This window comes from Cervus canadensis, chromosome 15, assembly GCF_019320065.1.
Source record: "Cervus canadensis isolate Bull #8, Minnesota chromosome 15, ASM1932006v1, whole genome shotgun sequence".
In the NCBI taxonomy this organism is placed as follows: Eukaryota; Metazoa; Chordata; class Mammalia; order Artiodactyla; family Cervidae; genus Cervus; species Cervus canadensis.
This window is the reverse complement of record NC_057400.1, coordinates 23,608,609-23,629,129: the sequence shown is the minus strand read 5'-3', so window position 1 is coordinate 23,629,129 and position 20,521 is coordinate 23,608,609.

Here is a 20,521-nt window from a genome sequence, read left to right as displayed (position 1 = left end):
GAAATGGAGAGGGCTCTTTATAGGTACCCTCCCTCATTCTCCTCTTTCTCCCACTTCAGTTTCCCCAGTGCTACCATACTCTTTTCAATTATGTAGGAAACTTAAATAGGTAACACCAATTTCAGTGCCCTACTTGTTCCAGATATATTTGCAACTAGAAGCATGAGAAGGAAATGCCTCACATGTATTAACGGATTAAGATTGGTGGACTTTAAAGCTGTCAGGGGAAGCCCTCTGAAGTTTCTGGTAACTTTTGAACATTTTTTAATTGAAAAATATTACCACTTATTCCAATGAGCACAAGACTGACTCTTACTGCTTTCTACCTTTCTTTCCTTATCTTTTTTTTTTTTTTTTTTATTTTAAAGCAAGAACTGGTGCTGTGTAATCTGGCCAAAAAGTTCTTAGAGGCTGAATAACAGAACCCAGGATTCATTGTGCTTTGCGGGTGTTGCCAGCTGTGCTGAGATCTGCTTCAGAGGCTACATGATATGGAGAGAATGTGGATTTTCAAGTCAGAACACATAGAATCCTTGGTGAGAAACTGCCGCTTTCTAGTATGTAGTCTTGTGAGAGGCAGCCTCTGTTCATCTCAGGTTCCTCCCATCTGTAGTAACATATCATGTCTCCCTTCCTCACAAGACAGCTGCGAGGATTCCATGAGATAATATTCATGTAAGAATACTCCTACAGGAGGCTCGCTGAATGAGTCATGGCCTGCGAACAGTGTGCTCATAATAATTTGTTCAGGGATTATTCCTCCTATATTCCATCCATCCCTTAATAGATGTGGAAGATAAGAAACATCAGTCTGGATGGAGTAGGGTTGTATCTGGAAAGAGTTCACCTATAGAATGTGAGTAAATTTTTACTGTCTCCTTTGAATCAAAGGCAGTGTGCTGCTTTGCTTTTTTAATTTAATTTAATTTAATTTTTTTCCATTTATTTTTATTAATTGGAGGTTAATTCTTTACAATATTGTAGTGGTTTTTGTCATACATTGACATGCTGCTTTGCTTTTAATAATATGAAGTGAGCTAGAGACAATAAACTGCTATTCTATCACTCCAATACTAGTCTATATTTGTAAGTCAATAGTAAAATGAAGGAAAGAACAGAAACAAAAGGGACATATACAACTTATCATTTTTTTCTCAGTGTTTGGTGAAACATGGCTTCCCCGATGGCTCAACGGGTGAAGAATCCACCTACAGTTCAGGAGACACAGGAGTTGTGGGTTTGCTCCCTCGGTTGGGAAAATTCCCTGGAGAAGGAAATGGCAACCCACTCCAGTATTCTTGCCTGAAAAATCCCATGGACAGTGGAGCCAGGTGGGGTCCAGTTCATGGGGTCACTAAGAGACAGGACTGAGCGACTAAGCACTCACACAAGGCTTTCGCGTGATCATGCCAGACAAGCAAATTCTCCCAATCCACTGACTACTTAAAATACACACACACACACACACACACACACACACACACACACTCACAAATGTGAATACTGATAGGTGACAGGTAAATAATGGGTGTTTATAAGAACCATACTCATCTCAGAGAGATGTATAAACTTTATCTTTTTGAATGTAAACTTAGAATTTCTACCAAAAGCAACCTTACATATTGCAACATATTTTTAATTTAATCAGTTAAAAAGCCAAAAAACAAAAAACAGTACTTGTAACAGGTATGTGTTTGTCTGACCACTAATTTATGTAATCAGGGAATTCTCTGAATGGGTTGTGAATTTTACTGCAAATGTTTACTTTCTAATTTAGGAGAGTTAAAAATGGATAAAACAGTATACAAAAGTTTTGCTCAGCTTTAGTAGACATACTGGAGTGAGTTTAGAAAAGAAAAAAAAATGAAACAGTTAGGTCAAAATTAAATTTCAATGCTAAATATACCCAAAAAATTAAGAGGTGAATGAGTATAAGTAGAAGGAATTGTATGGCAAAGTGCTATACAAGCCATCAAATGTAAGAACCAGAGGCTGGGGAGAAACAAACTATAATAAATATGGATGAGCATAAGGAGAACTATGCTTAAAAACTGCAAATTTTGTGACAGAAAATATAAAGGTCAATAGTTAAATGGATAAATAAATTAATATTGATTAATAGCTCTTAGGATCAGCTAGATTTGAATATCTTACACCAGGGACCAACATGCCACACATTTTTCACATAATCCTACATACTCCATTTTACTTGTCAAAGTAATGATGTTTTTACATAACTGTATGCTAAATAACATTTACAGAAAACTTTCCATAGAATCAAAACTTGTTTCTCTGAAAATTATTCTTAAAAATTGTAGTCATGTAAATAATCAAAATGTAGGAGAAAAACTACCTGGAGTATTCAGTTTTCACTTTATTTTTTTGTATGCAAATACCGGCTAAAGTTACCCATAACACGTGGATGATTGTCATGAATCTTGTCAGGTAGCTCAACTGCAAAGACAATATTAAATCCAGATCAAACATTCCCAAATTTGGTTGGACACTAGTCATCATCATGAAGATTTAGAGTTAATCCTACACTTAAAGAGGTGACTAAGTGGACATTAATGTATTACACTTAATTGTGTTTGAATCACAAGTTATATTACCTTCTTTGAGAGTCTGTCACTGGAAGCTCAGCGACCCCAATTCTAGCCCTCAGTATAATTAATGATGGCAGTTTCCCTATATCTACTTGCTGATGCCATCTACAGCCTGTGATGTCTCAGTAAGATAAACGACTTAGCCAATTGCAGATAAAAATGCTTTCCATCAGAAGTAGGCTGTGACACTGCAATGGAGAACAAGCTCAACCTGACTGTATGAATGGTTAAAATTTCCTGGCCAGAACATGCAATGGTAAATGATATTGTTAATATTGATTTTTATCTATACAAGGGTAAGGATGTAAACAAGATCAATTTTTTAAGTCACATCTGTTGTTGTAGGATAAAAAATATCTGCTAACTGCCAAAACTGAATTTAATATAACATTGTACTTAGATTTTAAATTTACTTTAGCCCATCAGGTTTTAGTTTTTTAGGAGGAATGACAACTGAAATATTGATGAGTTTTACCCATTGCTATCCACCAAAGTTAATGTGCAATTGTACTGAAAAGGACTAAAGTAAACCAAAATTTAGAATATTTCTATCAAAAGTAATATCCTTGGACTGGAATAACAGTCATTAATCCCCCCCCCCCCCCACATTCTGCAGAACTTAGGTTAGTTTTAAGGAAGTGGGCCTTTTTGACAAACAATAGTGATCAGTAAAAAAATTTTGTAATTGTGGTACACATGAATAAAATTACAAAGTTGTGACTTTTAAAGCATGGAAGGCAAGACATGTAGAATTGTAATAGTAGTTCAACATAGTATCTTTTTCACTGAGAGATTTCATAGGAAAAAGAAAATTGCACATGAGGAAGATATTTTTCCCTAGTGCAGGTTTTTTTCTGTACACAGCTAGGGATATTTTTTTTTAACACAAATAGATCAAACTGTGTTACTTGCAAGACGAAACCTTCCAGCAAAATACAAGTGAACAAGAAATAAAGGCTAAACACTCTCTGTGGTCAACAAGGCCCAACATGATTGAGGTCCCTGAGACCTTTCTGACTTCAACACACATTGTATTCTTCCTTCTTCAGTGGCCTCCAGCCGTCCTGGCCTTCACTCCTTTCTGTAACTGTGCTCATGTGGCCTCACTCTAATCTCTCATACTCGTCCTCTCTCCTAGGAAACTCTATTCTCCTATCTTCGTATTGAGTGTGCAGCCTCTCCATTTTGGTCTCAATCCAAAGGTTACCTCTGATGTAGACTCTCCCTAAATACCTTGACTGAAAACAAGATCCTCACCCCTCCTCCATTTTAAGTTTCATTACATGTATCACTGTCTGAAATAACTGTTTGTTTACTTGTTTACATTGCTTCCATGAGGTCAATAATTTTGTTTTCCTTTTCTGTACTTCCTTTACAATACTGCTGACACACGGCAGATGCTTAAAACATATCTATTGAACTGATGAATGAGTATGTTGACCATCATAATAGAATATTAGAAAAAAAATCCCTACATTTGCTCATATAAATTACTACCCCAGTGTTTTTCACATCATCTTCTTATATTTTAATAAGATAAATAAGTAGAAATAATTAGAAATAATTAATAAGAGAAAAAATTAGAAATACTGCTCAACCATAAAAAAGAATAAAAAAACCATTTGTAGCAACAGGGATGCAACTACAGATTATCATACTCAGTGAAGTAAATCAGAAAGACAAAGACAAATACTATATGAGCATATTAAAAAGCAGAGACATAACTTTGCTGAAAAAGGTCTGTATAGTCAAAGCCATGGTTTCTCCAGTAGTCATGTATGGATGTGAGAGTTGAACCACAAAGAAGGCTGAGGGCTGAAGAATTGATGTGGTAGTGGAAAAGACTTTGAGAGTCCCTTGGACAGTAAGGAGATTAAGTAAGTCAATCTTAAAGGAAATCATCCCTGAATATTCATTGGAAGGACTGATGCTGAAGCTCCAATACTTTGGCCACCTGATGTGAAGGGTCAACTCTTTGGAAAAGACCCTGATGCTGGGAAAGATTGAGGGCAGGAGGAGAAGGGGGCAACAGAGGATGAGATGGCTGTATGCATCATTGACTCAATGGACATGAGTTTGAGCAAACTCTGGTAGATAGTGAAGGGCAGGGAAGCCTGGTGTGCTGCAGTCTACGGGGTTGCAAAGAGTCGGACATGACTGAGCAACTGAACAACAGAACACCAAATCACTTACATGTGGATTCAAAAATATGACAATATGAACTCCTCTAGGAAATAGAAACAGAATCAGGAACATAGAGAATAGACTGATGGTTGCTGAGGTGCAGTGCAAGAGAGTTGGATTGTGAGTTTGGATATAGCTGATGCAAACTTGTATACCAATATATAGAATGGATAAACAGCAAGGTCCTACTGTAGTACAAGGAGCTATATTCAATTTCATCTGATAAACCATAATGGAAAATAATATGAAAAATAATGTATATACATAACTGAGTCACTTTCCTGTACAGCAGTAATTAACACATTGTAATTCAAGTTTACTTCAATAAAAATAAGTAATCAAAATTACTTATATGTAGAAATTATACCAGGTTTCTATAGGAGAAAGGAAAAATAGGCAAGGTTAAGTGGGTCTACTTCAGAATACTTTAAAAAGCACAATAGTGTGAGTTATCTTTGGAATTCATCCAACAGTATTCATTTTCTAATTATTAGATTCCTTATTGGTTCATCTGTGCACTCATTTACTTAATGTTTCTTGATTTAACAAATCTTTATTGAACATTTGGGTGTATAAGGTACTATTCATGGTGCTTTGAAATTTACCATGTGAGAAAACCCTGATCTTGTAAACTTATGGTTTATGGGAATAAATGAGCAAAAAAAACCCGGTAAATAAGAAACATGTATAGGATTGTTGGATGTTGATTAAAGTTATGGAAAAACAGAGCAGATGGGGGATGAGGGAACAGCAGACCACTCTTGCTGGTTATAGCCTTCTGTGTAAGCACAGTACTTTTCACATGTTGTATGCTCTACTATTTGCTCCTCAAAATTGATATTATTTTTAAAAGATTTGCATCCAATGTGCCAAATTTGCCACTTTTCTTTATATTTTAAATTATTTTTATTGATACCACTTTTAGTTTCACTACAGTCTAACACTTTTTTAAAAAAACTAGTATTTTCAACATTTAACCCAGCTTCTGTACTCTTTAGGTGTAATGTAGTAATATTTTCAAAAACAAAATCACACCCAGAAAACACTATTTCTGAGCAAACCACACAGTAACTAAAAGGATGCCATATCATCACTAATGCCATCTGCTTTTGTTTTGCACAGATCCCTGTTTCTTTCATGAAACTTATAGCAATCTATGATAATATCTTGGTTTTAACTTATTCATTAATCTAATGCTAGAGTTTTAGCTTCAGAAGATAGGCTCATGTTTGAAATTTTTTTTCCTTAATTGTTTTTACTACCCAATTCCAGGCATATCTTAAGCAATTAAAGCAATTTAAAAAATTTATTTGTTGTAATTGGAGGCTAATAGGAAAAGTAGTACGTCAAGGCTGTATATTGTCACCCTGCTTATTTAACTTGTATGCAGAGTACATCATGAGAAATGCTGGGCTGCAAGAAGCACAAGTGGGAATCAAGATTGCCAGGAGAAATATCAATAACCTCAGATACTCAGATGACACCACCTTTATGGCAGAAAGTGAAGAGGAACTAAAAAGCCTCTTGATGAAAGTGAAAGAGGAGAGTGAAAAAGTTGGCTTAAAGCTCAACATTCAGAAAACTAAGATCACGGCATCTGATCCCATCACTTCATGGGAAATAGATTGGGAAACAGTGGAAGCAGTGTCATTGTTTATTTTTTTTTGGCTCCAAACACTGCAGATGGTGACTGCAGCCATGAAATTAAAAGACGCTTACTCCTTGGAAGGAAAGTTATGACCAACCTAGATAGCATATTAAAAAGCAGAGACATTACTTTGTCAACAAAGGTCTGTCTGGTCAAGGCTATGGTTTTTCCAGTGGTCATGTACGGATGTGAGAGTTGGACTGTGAAGAAAACTGAGTGCCGTAAAATTGATGCTTCTGAACTGTGGTGTTGGAGAAGACTCTTGAGAGTCCCTTGGACTGCAAGGAGATCCAAGCAGTCCATCCTAAGGGAGATCAGTCCTGGGTGTTCATTGGAAGGACTGATGCTAAAGCTGAAGCTCCAGTACTTTGGCCACCTAACGCAAAGAGTTGACTCATTGGAAAAGACCCTGATGCTGGGAGGGATTGGGGGCAGGAGTAGAAAGGGATGACAGAAGATGAGATGGCTCGGTGGCATCACCGACTCGATGGACATGAGTTTGAGTAAACTCTGGGAGTTGGTGATGGACAGGGAGGCCTGGCGTGCTGTGATTCATGAGGTCGCAGAGTCAGATACAACTGAGAGACTGAACTGAACTGAATTACTTTACAATATTGTGGTGGTTTTTGCCATACATTGACATGAATCAGTCATGGGTGTACATATGTTCCCCATCCTGAACCTCCTCCCACCTCCCTCCCCATCCTACCCCCAGAGTCATCCCAGTGCACCAACCCTGAGCACCCTGTCTCATGTATCAAACTTGGACTGGTGATCTGTTTCACATATGATAATACACATGTTTCAATGCTATTCTCTTAAATCATCCCACCCTCGCCTTCTCCCACAGAGTCTGAGAGACTGTTCTATACATCTGTGTGTTTTTCACTGTTCACATATAGGGTCATTCACTCTGTATAATGGGCTCCAGTTTCATCCATCTCATTAGAACTGATTCAAATGTATTCTTTTTAATGGCTGAGTAATATTCCATTGTGTGTATGTTACACAGCTTTCTTATCCATTCGTCTGCCAATAGACATCTAGGTTGCTTCCATGTCCTGGCTATTGTAAACAGTGCTGCGATTGACATTGTGGTACATGTGTCTCTTTCGATTGTGGTTTCCTTGGCGTGTATGCACAGCAGTGGGATTGCTGGGTCATATGACAGTTCTATTTCCAGGTTTTAAAGAAATCTCCACACTGTTCTCCATTGTGGCTGTACTAGTTTGCATTCCCACTAACAGTGTAAGAGAGTTCCTTTTTCTCCACACCCTCTCCAGCATTTATTATTTGTAGACTTTTATATAGCAGCCATCCTGACCAGAGTGAGATGGTACCTTATTGTGGTTTTTATTTGCATTTCTCTGATAATGAGTGATGTTGAGCATCTTTTCACGTGTTTGTTAGCCATCTGTATGTCTTCTTTGGAAAAAGGTCTGTTTAGTTCTTTGGCCCATTTTTTGACTGGGTCATTTATTTTTCTGGAATTGAGCTGCAGGAGTTGCTTGTATATTTTTGAGATTAATCCTTTGTCTGTTGCTTCATTTGCTATTATTTTCTCCCGTTCTGAAGGCTGTCTTTTCACTTTGCTTATAGTTTCCTTCATTGTACAAAAGATTTTAAGTTTAATTAGGCCCCATTTGTTTATTTTTGCTTTTATTTCCATTACCCTGGGAGGTGGGTCATAGAGGATCCTGCTGTGATTTATGTCAGAGAGTGTTTGCCTATGTTTTTTCTAGGAGTTTTGTAATTTCTGGTCTTACATTTAGATCTTTAATTTATTTTGAGTTTATTTTTGTGTATGGTGTTAGAAAGTGTTCTAGTTTCATTCTTTTACAAGTGGTTGACAAGTTTTCCCAGCACCACTTGTTAAAGAGATTGTCTTTTTTCCATTGTATATCCTTGCCTCCTTTGTCAAAGATAAGGTGTCCATAGGTGCATGGTTTTATCTCTGGGCTTTCTATTTTGTCCCATTGATCTAAATTTCTGTCTTTGTGCCAGTACTATACTGTCTTCATGACTGTGGCTTTGTAGTAGAGCCTGAAGTAGGCAGGTTGATTCCTCCAGTTCCATTCTTCTTTCTCAACATTGCTTTGTCTATTCAAGGTTTTTTGTATTTCCATACAAACTATGACATTATTTGTTCTGGTTCTGTGAAAAATACTGTTGGTAGCTTGTTAGGGATTACATTGAATCTATAGACTGCTTTGGTTAGTATACTCATTTTCACTATATTGATTCTTCTGATCCATCAACATGATATATTTCTCCATCTATTTGTGTCATCTTTGATTTCTTTCATCAGTGTTTTATAGTTTTCTATATTTAGGTCTTTTGTTTCTTTAGGTAGATTTATTCCTAAGTATTTTATTCTTTTCATTGCAATGGTGAATGGAATCATTTTCTTAATTTATTTTTCTGTTTTCTCATTGTTAGTGTATAGGATTGCAAGGGATTTCCCTGTGTTAATTTTATATCCTGCAACTTTATTGTTCCTTGATTAGCTCTAGTAATTTTCTTGTGGAGTCTTTAGGGTTTTCTATGTAGATGATCATGTCATCTGCAAACCGTGAGAGTTTTACTTCTTCTTTTCCAATCTGGATTCCTTTTATTTACTTTTCTCCTCTGATTGCTGTGGCCAAAACTTCCAAAACTATGTTGAATAGTAGTGGTGAGAGTGGGCACCCTTGCCTTGTTCCTGACTTTAGGGGAAATGCTTTCAGTTTTTCACCATTGACGATAATGTTTGCTATGGGCTTGCCATATATAGCTTTTATTATGTTGAGGTATGTTCCTTCTATTCCTGCTTTCTGTAGCATTTTTTTCATAAATGGATGTTGAATTTTGTCAAAGGCTTTCTCTTCATCTATTGAGATAATCATATGGTTTTTATCTTTCAAACTGTTAATGTGGTGTGTTACATTGATTGATTTGCGGATATTGAAGAATCCTTTCATCCCTGGGATAAAGCCCACTTGGTCATGATGTATGATCTTTTTAATATGTTGTTGGATTCTGTTTGTTAGGATTTTGTTAAGAATTTTTGCATCTATGTTCATCAGTGATATTGGCCTATAGTTTTCTTTCTTTCTTTCTTTCTTTTTTTTTTTTTTTTGTGGCATCTTTGTCTGGTTTTGGTATTGGGTGATGGTGGCCTTATAGAATGAGTTTGGAAGTTTACCTTCCTCTGCAGTTTTCTGGAAAAGTTTGAGTAGGATAGTATCAGGGAATGTTTAACAGGAGGACTCCTATGTGCTGTTTCTCATAAATTCTCTGTTCCTTATCAGTTCCTATTCCAAGAATGAGTAGAGCTGCACACAGCTCTCAGGACTGAGATCATGAGAAATGGTATCTGCTTGGATTCCTTTCAGTAACTCCCTTCAGTGACTCTTCTCAGCATCAGTGACCTTGTATGCATTAGACTATCCATATTCTGGCTATTGATAAAATTTCATCCTGTGTAGTAGCTGAGTAATCATCTTACTAAAGATATATAAGCCTGCATTTCTGCTAATAAAATACCTTTGCTTCATCAGAGTTTGGGTCCCCGTGTCTTTCCTTCTTTCTCTCTCTCTCTCACTTTCTCATCGTCGACTCTGGACCACCAGGTTCCTGTCCATTAAAGGACCCCAACAAGTGGTGCCCAGAACAGGGACTCATATACGTGGCATTTCAGATGGAGTGACTCAGGGCCTGTTGAGGTCGGGACCTATTGAGATCGGTAAGTACTAAGGCACAGGTCAAACGGCTGGAAAGTCCCGTCATTTCTCTACTTTACTCCACCATTTGTTTAAAGCTCAGGGACTTTTGGTTTCATGCCAATGAATAGAGGCTTACTTTCAAACAGTGGTTAAATGTAATCCTTGGTTCCCTGATAAATGCAGTTTTGATTTAGAAATTTGGCATCAGGTCAAAGAAAATGTTGAACAAGCCACCAGACAAGGAGAGAATATTCGTTGATTTCTGGCCCCTATGTGCTCTCATTAAAGCTGTAATTCTGCCATTTCAAGGGAAATTCTAGCCCTCTCAATATTCGACAACAGAACACTTATTACATGAATATAAATTAAATGATAAAATTTTACCAAAGGCCCAATTAAAACAGCTTAAAATATTTCAGAATTTTCCTACTAGCCTTGCCCCAGCTGCTCCAAATGCTCCTCCTCTTCCAGCAGTCACAAATCCAAAAGTCTCTCCTTTGCTAGAACCTAATGATTCTAACAATGACTCTCGTGAGATACTTTTTGACATCAAAACTGGCAATACTTTTTTAGATAATAATGATAAGTCCTTTAGCACAGATTCATATTTACAAAAAATTGGCACTTACTTGCTATCCTCCGTGACAGAGGCTCTCTGAATTACTGGCTTTGCAATCACGTCTCTGAAGCCGATGGTTCCTCCACCTTTCCAGTTTTAAGAAATCCTGATGCTCAAGTGTACATAATACCTCAATATGAAGGTATTAATTTTGTTTTACATGCAACAAATGAAAAAGGCTATAACTATGTATGGCCCACATTTGCCTTTTACTAAAGAGCTTCTAAATGCATGGCATCTTTTATTGGAAACTTTATTCTCTATGATTGGTGAGTTTTTAAAAATGCTCTCCTTAAACCAGGAGAATATCTTCAGTGGACAATGTGGTTTCATGATATAGCCAGAGATCATTCTAACAAGAGTGCTCAAGCTGGCACCCCCGAAAACCAAATTACTTTTGAAATGTTAACTGGCACCAGACAATTTGATACCATAGAAGCTCAAATACAATGCCCTCTCTTGTTGCATAAATAATTAAAAACAGTGGCCCTTGAAGCTTGGGATTGAATTACTCCTCAAGAAGAGCCTACAGGTAGCCACACTAAAATATTACAAGGACCTAATGAACAAATATTTTTTAAATGGGTACATGTGTCTACAAAGGCTTGTTTTAGGCCAGTGACTTTCCCATCTATTAAACATGAGGCATAAACTGTTATCAACCAGAAAAACCTGCCTCTAACCACATCAGTGTTGTCAGTTCCAAGATACCCGAAGGCCAAGAAGTTAACTTAAAGCCAAAATTGGGTCTGTTTGATTTACATATGTGAAAAAGAGAAACAATAGCATTGGCTGAGCAAGATGGCGGCTCATACATTTGACACGAAAGTAAACAAATTCATGGAAACAACATTCAGGAGGAAAGGCTTAGGTAGTCGAGAGTCAAGGTCAATTTAAAATAAAAGCTTCTCAGTGTCCTCTTGGGGGGCATTATCTACCAGTCCCCAAACAGATCTCTAGATGATTTTTTTTTTTTTTGATTGAAATATTTCCTAGGAATGTTTTCATCATTATCGCTTTCCTTTCTTTCTGTAACTAGTGTTAATATAGCTTTATTTGTTTTAAATTTTTTAAACTTACCAGAAAGAGATACTTTGACAAAAGCAGAAAAACATTTCGAGACATTGAAGGACACCTCCCTTCCTTTGCCCATTTGGTATCTAGATGGGTTAACTAATCAATGGAAATCTAGAAAACTAATTTTACAGGGAAAGGGGTATGCTTCTATTTCTCCAGATGGGTCCAATGAACTCACATGGCTTCCTCTTCGGAAGATTTGACCTAAGGGGGCCCCCATTATTCAAACTAGGGACAAAACAACAAAAACCCCAAGAGGAAGAAATTCCAATACAAGCCATGGCGGCTTCAAAATTTTCCAAAAAACACTGCACTCATTGTCATCAACCTCATGATCTCCCTACTTGGGGACAGATAAAAACCCTTATTAATCAAGTTGAAAACCTGATTTCTCAACAGAGAATGCCTTGGGATCCTGAAAATATTTTTGTCACTATAATTGATTTGCTTGCTTTTGCTTCCCCTGCTCAGGCTGACTTGATTGATCCCAGTTATTGGGCTTATATAACTAACCCCTCCTTTTATTGTAGGTTATAGGATGGACAGATATAGGACCAATCATATCCACTAATGACTCAACACATATGCCCCCTCCTCGGAGCTTGGAGGGGCCCTCTCATTCTGAGGAAGAATAAAGACTGATTAATATTTCTCTAGGCTATGAAATCCTTCCTTTATGCATGGGCCCAACAAAATTATGTATTAATGTTAGTCGACAAACATGGGCTTTCATCCTGGCTCCAAAAAGGAACTTCCACACATTGCTTGGACTGTTTACTGCCCTGTCCTTTTATAAAAACCATGTCAATACAACCAAAACTCTAGGAAAAGGACAAAAGTTAGAATGTAAGGGGTTTACTTATAAAGACTTAAAATATACTCCTGTTTATTGAGATAAATGTCAAGCTAAATCAGGGAAATTAATGTTTATGGCCAACTACACCATTATTGATTGGGGAACCCATGGTATGTGGGTATGTAACTGCTCAAATGATATTAACAGCACTATGTGTAACTATGCTACTCAAGTAGCATAGAAGGTTACTAACACTACAGTGGAGCATTACCATGACAAAGGACTTCTTGGGTGGCTTGACAGTGGAATGGCCCCCCTCGTCCTTGAATCATCTCAATAAACAGATTGGGCCTAGACAACAGGACATCTGGAAACTTGCTGTGAGCACCGAAGAACTTGGGACTTGGACTGGATATTTCACAGGGACCAATTATAGTCATAGAAACTATTTCTTTCACTATAATCAATCATATTTTATACAAGCCTATGTTCCACTTCCTTTTGTTGTAGCTATAGGAAATTTACAATTCAATAAGACTTTACGTTCTGTAACTTGTATAAATTGCAAATTATATACTTGTCTTAACTCCTCTATTTCCTTGCAAAATGACTCCCTTTTGATTCTTTGATCTTGACATCATCTGTGGTTACCAATAAGCCTCCAATGGCCCTGGGAAGAAGGTCCCATGGCTGGACTTGCTTCCTAGTTACTTACTAAATTGCTCTGGTGATCTAAATGATTCATTGGATGGCTGATTTTTGGTATTTTGGGATTAATAGCTATTTGCATCACTGATGTCATCACTGGCGCTGCTTTACAAACCTCAATTCAAACATATAATTTTATCCAAAATTAGACTAAAGATGCCTGTACTATGTAGGCCATTCAGCCTCAGAAAAATGAGGATATTCAAGATGAAATACAGGAACTAAAAACAGCCATCAAATGGGTTGGAGATCAATTAACAAAGGTACAAAAACAGGTGATGCTAAAATGTGATTGGAATTCTACTCAATTTTGTGTTGCTCCTGTTCAATTCAATAATAGTGCCTACAACTGGGAACAAATCAAATTTCATTTACAAAGCATAATGATAATGCCTCTCTGAATGTACAATTATTAAAAAAAAAAATCTTTGAAACCTTTTCTAATAATCTGACCTCTTCCACTAATTTGGGAACTTTAGCTGACCAACTATCTGATCCATTATCTAGGCTAGACCTACGCGGATGGTTTCAAAGCATTACTCACAGCATCGGGTCTGGAACTGTAATTTTGGTGATTGTCTTGACAATTATATTTGCCATTTACCATTGCCTCCATGCAAAAACTGTTAAAACTAAACAAACTCAAATGATCAGAACTCGTTTTACAAATATTATAAATAAATAAGGGGGAATTATCAGGGAATGCTTAACAGGAGGATACCTACATGCTGTTTCTCATAAATTCTCTGTTGCTTATCAGTTCCCATTCTGAGAAAGAGTAGAGCTGCATGCAGCTCTCAGGACTGAGATCCTGAGAAACGGTATCTGCTTGGATTCCTTTCAGTAAATCCCCCAGTGACTCTTTTCAGCGTCAACGACCTTGTATGTATTAGACTACCCATATTGTGGCTATTTATAAAATTTCATCCTGTGTAGTAGCTGAGTAATCATCTTACTAAAGATATATAAGCCTGCATTTATGCAAATAAAATATCTTTGCTCCATCAGAGCTTGAGTCCCTGTGTCTTTCTTTCTTTCCCTCTCTCTCTTTCTTATTGTCGACTCCGGACCACCAGGTTCCAGTTCATTAAAGGACCCAAACAGGATAGGTGTTAGCTCTTCTTTAAATTTTTGGTAGAATTCAGCTGTGAAGTCATCTGGTCCTGGGCTTTTGTTTGCTGGAAGATATTTGATTACAGTTTCGATTTCCATGCTTGTGATGGGTCTGTTAAGATTTTCTATTCCTGGTTCAGTTTTGGAAAGTTATACTTTTCTAAGAATTTGTCCATTTCTTCCAAGTTGTCCATTTTATTGGGATGTAGTTGCTGATAGTAGTCTCTTATGATCCTTTGTATTTCTGTGTTTTCTGTTGTGATTTCTCCATTTTAATTTCTAATTTTGTTGATTTGATTCTTCTCCCTTTGTTTCTTGGTGAGTCTGGCTAATGGTTTGTCTATTTTATTTATCTTCGCAAAGAATCAGCTTTTGGCTTTGTTGATTTTTGCTATGGTCTCTGTTTCTTTTCCATTTATTTCTGTGCTAATTTTTATGATTTCTTTCCTTCTACTAACCCTGGGGTTCATTTCTTCCTTTTCTAGTTGCTTAAGGTGTAGAGTTAGGTTATTTATTTGACTTTTTTCTTGTTTATTGAGGTAAGCTTGTATTGCTATGAACCTTCCCCTTAGCACTGCTTTTACTTACTGTTTTTAGTCCCATAGATTTTGGGTTGGGTTGTGTTTCCATTTTCATTCGTTTCTGTGCAGATTTTGATGTCTTTTTTTATTTCTTCTGTGATTTGTTGTTTATTCAGAAGCGTGTTTAGCCTCCATGTTGTAATTTTTATAGCTTTTTTCCTGTAGTTGACATCTAATCTTACTGCATTGTGATCAGAATGATTGGAATGATTTCAGTTTTTTTAAATTTACCAAGGCTGGATTTATGGCCCAGGATGTGATCTATTCTGGAGAAGGTTCCGTGTGCACTTGAGAAAAAGGTGAAATTCATTGTTTTGGGGTGAAATGTCCTATAGATATCAATTAGGTCTAGCTGGTCCATTGTGTCATTTAAAGTTTGTGTTTCCTTGTTAATTTTCTGTTTAGTTGATCTATCCATAGTTGTGAGTGGGGTATTAAAGTCTCCCACTATTATTGTGTTACTGTTAATTTCCCTTTTCATACTTGTTAGCATTTGCCTTACATATTGCAGTGGTCCTACATTGGGTACATATACATTTATAATTGTTATATCTTCTTGGATTGATCCTTTGATCATTATGTAGTGTCCTTCTTTTTCTCTTTTCACATCCTTTATTTCAAAGTCTATTTTATCTGAAATGAATATTGCTACTACTGCTTTCTTTTGGTCTCCATTTGCATGAAATATCTTTTTCCAGACCTTCACTTTCAGTCTGTATGTGTCCCTTGTTTCGAGATGGGTCTCTTGTAGACAGCATATATAGGGGTCTTGTTTTTGTATCCATTCAGCCAGTCTTTGTCTTTTGGTTGGGGCATTCAACCCATTTACATTTAAGGTAATTATTGATAAGTATGATCCCATTGCCATTTACTTTGTTGTTTTGGGTTCGAGTTTATACACCTTTTCTGTGTTTCCTGACTAGAGAAGATCCTTTAGCATTTGTTGGAGAGCTGGTTTGGTGGTGCTGAATTCTGAGCTTTTGCTTGCCTGTAAAGTTTTTGATTTATCCTTCATATTTGAATGAGATCCTTGCTGGGTACAGTAATCTGGGTTGTAGGTTTTTCTCTTTCATCACTTTAAGTATGTCCTACCATTCCTTTCTGGCCTGAAGAGATTCTATTGAAAGATCAGCTGTTATCCTTATGGGAATCCCCTTGTGTGTTATTTGTTGTTTTTCCCTTGCTGCTTTTAATATTTGTTCTTTGTGTTTGATCTTTGTTAATTTGACTAATGTGTGTCTTGGAGGTGTTTTGTCTTGGGTTTATCCTGTCTGGGACTCTTTGGGTTTCTTAGACTTGGGTGGCTATTTCCTTCCCCATTTTAGGGAAGTTTTCAACTATTATCTCCTCAAGTATTTTCTCATGGCTTTTCTTTTTGTCTTTTTCTTCTGGGACTCCTATGATTCGAATATTAGGGCATTTGACATTGTCCCAGAGGTCTCTGAAGTTGCCCTCATTTCTTTTTTCTTTTTTCCTCTCTGCTTCATTTATTTCCACCATTCTATCTTTCACCTCACTTATCCTTTTCTGCCTCAGTTATTCTGGTTCTCTCCAGAGTGTTTTTGATCTCAGTTATTGCATTATTCATTATTGATTGACTCTTTTTTAAATTTCTTCTAGGCCCTTGTTAAACATTTCTTACATCTTCTCCAGGCTCTTTATCTATAACTCCATTTTGTTTTCAAGATTTTGGATCATTCTTACTATCATTATTCTGAATTCTTTTTCAGGTGGACTCCCTATCTCCTCCTCTTTTGTTTGGTTTGGTGGGCATTTATCATGTTCCTTTACCTGCTGAGTATTTCTCTACCCTTTCTTCTTGTTTAGATTGCTGTGCTTGGGGTGGCCTTTCTGTATTCTGGCAGCTTGTGGTTCCTCCTTATTGTGGGGGTTCTTCCCTGTGGGTGGGATTGAATGAGTGGCTTGTCAAGGTGTCCTAGTTAGGGAAGCTTGAGTGGGTGTTTTGGTGGGTGGAGCTGGATTTCTTCTCTCTGGAGTGCAATGAAGTGTCCAGTAGTGAGTTTTGAGATGTTTATGGATTTGGTGTGGCTTGTGCAACCTGTACATTAAAGCTCAGGTCTATGTTCCTGTGTTGCTGGAGAATTAGCTTGGTATGTCTTGCTCTGGAACTTGTTGGCTCTTGGGTGGAGCTTGGTTTTGGTGTAGGTATGGAGGTTTTTGGATAAGCTCTTATTGATTAATGTTCCCTGGAGTCAGGAGTTCTCTGGTGTTCTCAGGATTTGGATTTAAGTCTCCTGCCTCTGGTTTTCAGTCTTATTCTTACAGTCGCCTCAAGACTTCTCCATTCAAACAGCACCAATGATAAAACATCTAGGTTAATGGAGAAAAAATTCTCCACAGTGAGGGACACCCAGAAAGTTTTGCTGAGTTACATGGAGATGAGAAGAGGGAGGAGAGAGATAAAGGTAACCAGGAGGAAGAGAGGGGGAATCAAAAGAGGGGAGAGCAATCTAGCCAGTAATCCAATCCCTATGTGCTCTCCACAGCTCGGAACACCCAGAGAGGTTCACGGAGTTACATAGAGAAGAGAAGAGGGAGAAAGGAAATAGAGGTGACCAGGAGGAGAAAAGGAGGGGGGGTCAAAGGAAGAGAGACAGATCTAGCCAGTAATCACTTCCCTAAGTGTTCTCTACAGCCTGGAATACCCAAAGAGATTCACAGAGTGGGATAGAGAAGAGAAGAGGGAGGGAGGACATAGAGGTGACCTGGGGGAGCAAAAGGAGAGTCAAAAGGGGGAGAGGGCAATCAAGCCAGTAATCACACTCCTAAGTAAGAATGGGTACTGAAGGTTGGATTCTTCAAGGTACAAAATTGATAACAAATAAAAAACAGCAAAGGTTAAAAATCTAGAGGTTAGACTCTCAAAAATACAATATTAAAAAAAAAGAACAAAATCACAAAAATTATTTTAAAAATATATATGAAATTTGCTTTCAAAATGGGGTCTTTTTTTGCTAAGGTAATAGTAGGTTATAAAAATGAAAATTAAAGGAGTAATTAAGGACTTAAAAATAAAAAATTAAAGTAAAAATATATCTAGGAATTTCTCTGGAGTTGTTGTAGGCAGTGTGGGGGGTCAGTTCAGTTTCAGATAGTTCCTTGTTCCAGCTTATACTTCTCAAGGTCTATAGGGCCCTTCCAAAGTAGTCAGACTGTAAAACTACAGGGTTTTAATCTGTTGCACCTGTCAATTCCAAAGCGGGTCCCTCTGTTTATTTTGGCTTCTTCTGTTTGCAAGTCTCTTCAGTGTCTAATTTCCGCCCTGACACAAGGGGGTGAAGGTGATTACTTATTTAGGCTCATTTATTCAGTTGTGCTGTGGGGAGGGAGAAACACTGCAAACAAACACCACTGGCATGTGTGGGGAACGCTCACAGTGTCTTGGCCACACTGGGTTTGTCCCCGCGCACAGCGTGTGTGCTTTCCCATTCTACACTGCTCAGGCTCCAGGTTGCTCTGCAGGGGAACTGTCTAAAGCGGGCCCTGGGTTGCATGCACTTCCCAGGTCTAAGCTGCTCAGGTACAGGTTCTTGGGTACTCCACAAAGGCCTGCGTTTTGTGCCCTTCCCAGGTCCGAGCAGCTCAGGCCACCAGATGCTTGGTGGGCACACTCTCCCCAGGTTGGGCAGGGAGTCTTATCATCCCCGGTCCCAGCCACTTGGTTTCCTGGGTGCACAGCGGGAGCGCCGTCTCAGGTGTGCCGTGTGTCTCTTCTGGAGAGCTGATCTCTCGCTGCGACCCTCCAGGTGGATGTCAGCCATCCAGGATCCCAGGAAGATTTGGTTAGCAACTGGGAGCCAGCTCGCAGTTTGGTAGAGGATGCCATCCATCTCTGGGGCCGAGATTGCCCTTTTCCGGCTCTGGCTATCACCTGCCTGCCTCTCTGCCTCTGGTGGGGGATGGGCCGGTCTGCAGCCAGCTAGCTCTCCTCTGGTATTCACTCAGTCCTTTGTTCTGTGAGCAGGCCCTGCAGTGCCTTAGGTTAGAGCTTTTCATGGGAAAGTTCTCTCTCTCTCTCTTTTTTCTCTCTCTCTGGCTATCCCACCGTTTGGGTTGCTATCTCACATTAGCTCCCTCAGATTGCCCTCAGAGCATTCAGGCCCAGTCCCTACACTAAGCAATGCAGCCTGCGCCTTCCTGTTCAGTCCCCAACTTGCTGGTGGCAGATGCGAGCGTCTGGGCTACTTCTCCGCTGGGAGTTGCCATTAGGCATGTAATCTGTGGGTTTTATTTATTTATTTATTTTTCCTCCTGGTTATGTTGCCCTCTGAGATTCCAAAACTCCCCACAGACCTGCCAGTGAGAGGGTTTCCTGGTGTTTGGAAACTTCTCCTCTTTGATGACTCCCTCCCCAGGACAGGACTCTGTCCCTAACTCTTTTGTCTCTCTTTTTATCTTTTATATTTTGTCCTACCTCCTTTTGAAGACATGGGCTGCCTTTCTTGGTGCCTGGTGTCTTCTGCCAGCGTTCAGAAGTTGTTTTGTGGAATTTGCTCAGCATTCAAATGATCTTTTTGATGAATTTGTGGGGAAGAAAGTGGTCTCCCTGTCCTATTCCTCTGCCATCTTAGGACCGCCCCCTCAAAGCAATTTTTGAAATAAATTGACAGCATCTGTAATTGTTTATGATATCCCATAATGTTCCCAATTATTGTTCTATGGAAAAAACTGAAATGTCCATATACCTAAATGCAGATGATTTAGATGAAGACATCAATATTCAGCTTTGTAATATGAAATTGTGTACATTTGACTGTGGGAGAGTTTCTGTCCCTGTTGACTTTGTTGCCTGGATGAGAAGCCAGGAAGAAACAGATGGTAGAAATGCTTCTTTTCTTTAGAAGGCTTAGAATGGATTAAACTATATTAAACTATATTGTTATATTATAGGGATGAGAGTTTTGTTGAACATGATTTAGAGGAAAAGGTGGGTTCTGGGAAGAGAAATGAAAAATTGAGAGACAAGCCTTTTTTGGGATAATGGGAGAATTTTTCTCTCTGGGCCTCATAATAATAAAATGTAGAACAGAGTGCCCCACTGCTTTTTTTTTTTGATAATGAGAGTTAAACTGACCTTGCTGCATGTAGGCAAGTTGTCATGCTAGACTGTTAGGAAATCTGTGAGGGTAATCTTGGGCTAGTGGGCTTGAAAATGAACCACATGAATTAGCACTTGTAAATAACTGCTGGTTGTATACCCCTTTGATAACCATGCACTTTCAGTTAAATGTTTTTAAAAGTTGCAATTTAGTCACAATTCTTCCAAGGGAGTTTTAGGGGATGACCTGTTTTTATTCCTCATGTCAAAATGTTGAAGTGGAGGGCTCTGCCTTCCCCACCATTATTCCCTGACTCCTACCTGCCTTCAGGTTGACAGCTGCAGTGGTCCCAAGGATTTGGAGGCTGGAGGCAAAAAGAGAGGATGAGGCAGTCATGCAGGCTGGTGTTCAGTATTGATAATTAT